Source organism: Meleagris gallopavo, chromosome 19, assembly GCF_000146605.3.
Source record: "Meleagris gallopavo isolate NT-WF06-2002-E0010 breed Aviagen turkey brand Nicholas breeding stock chromosome 19, Turkey_5.1, whole genome shotgun sequence".
NCBI classification, from domain to species: domain Eukaryota; kingdom Metazoa; phylum Chordata; class Aves; order Galliformes; family Phasianidae; genus Meleagris; species Meleagris gallopavo.
In genome coordinates this window covers 2,335,357-2,335,792 of record NC_015029.2, presented here as the reverse complement: position 1 = coordinate 2,335,792, position 436 = coordinate 2,335,357, and the positions used below count along the sequence as shown (strand labels likewise).

The window sequence follows — 436 nt, the reverse complement described above, 5'->3', positions numbered from 1 at the left end:
GGAGCAGCACTGTGTCTCCCTTTACTTGGGAGAGCTGTGCATCACCTGCAGTATCCCCATGCGGCAGGGTTCTGCCATGTCTGTCACTTTTCCTGAAGGCCCCCTCCACCCAAAAAATTGTCCATTGAATTGGGTTAAAGAGGGGTAAAAAAATTCCCTTTTTTCTTTTTTTTCTTTTCCTTTGATTTTTTGCTTTTTCTCCTCTAAGTGAGCTGCTCGCTCTTACGGTGGCATAAGAAGGCCTGAAAGAATAACCCAACATAGCTGTGTGCTCAGAAACCACAAAGCAAAACAATCCCAAATGTGTGGTTTTTACCCTTGCTCTTGGAACGCTCGGGTTTTGCACTCGGAGCTGAACAGAAATGCAAAACATCAGCGGGGCAACATTCGAGCCTCTGAACCCCCCTCCACCTCTGTGTGCCACTGGGGCTGCCCC

At 48.4% G+C, this 436-nt stretch overlaps 1 protein-coding gene across 1 annotated transcript in view; it reads left to right on the top strand.

Annotated features, from left to right (window-relative positions):
* The window catches only part of WHRN (whirlin), a 35,070-nt gene that overhangs the window by 29,411 nt on the left and 5,223 nt on the right, over positions 1-436 (top strand). The gene's annotated exons all lie outside the window — the stretch shown is intronic.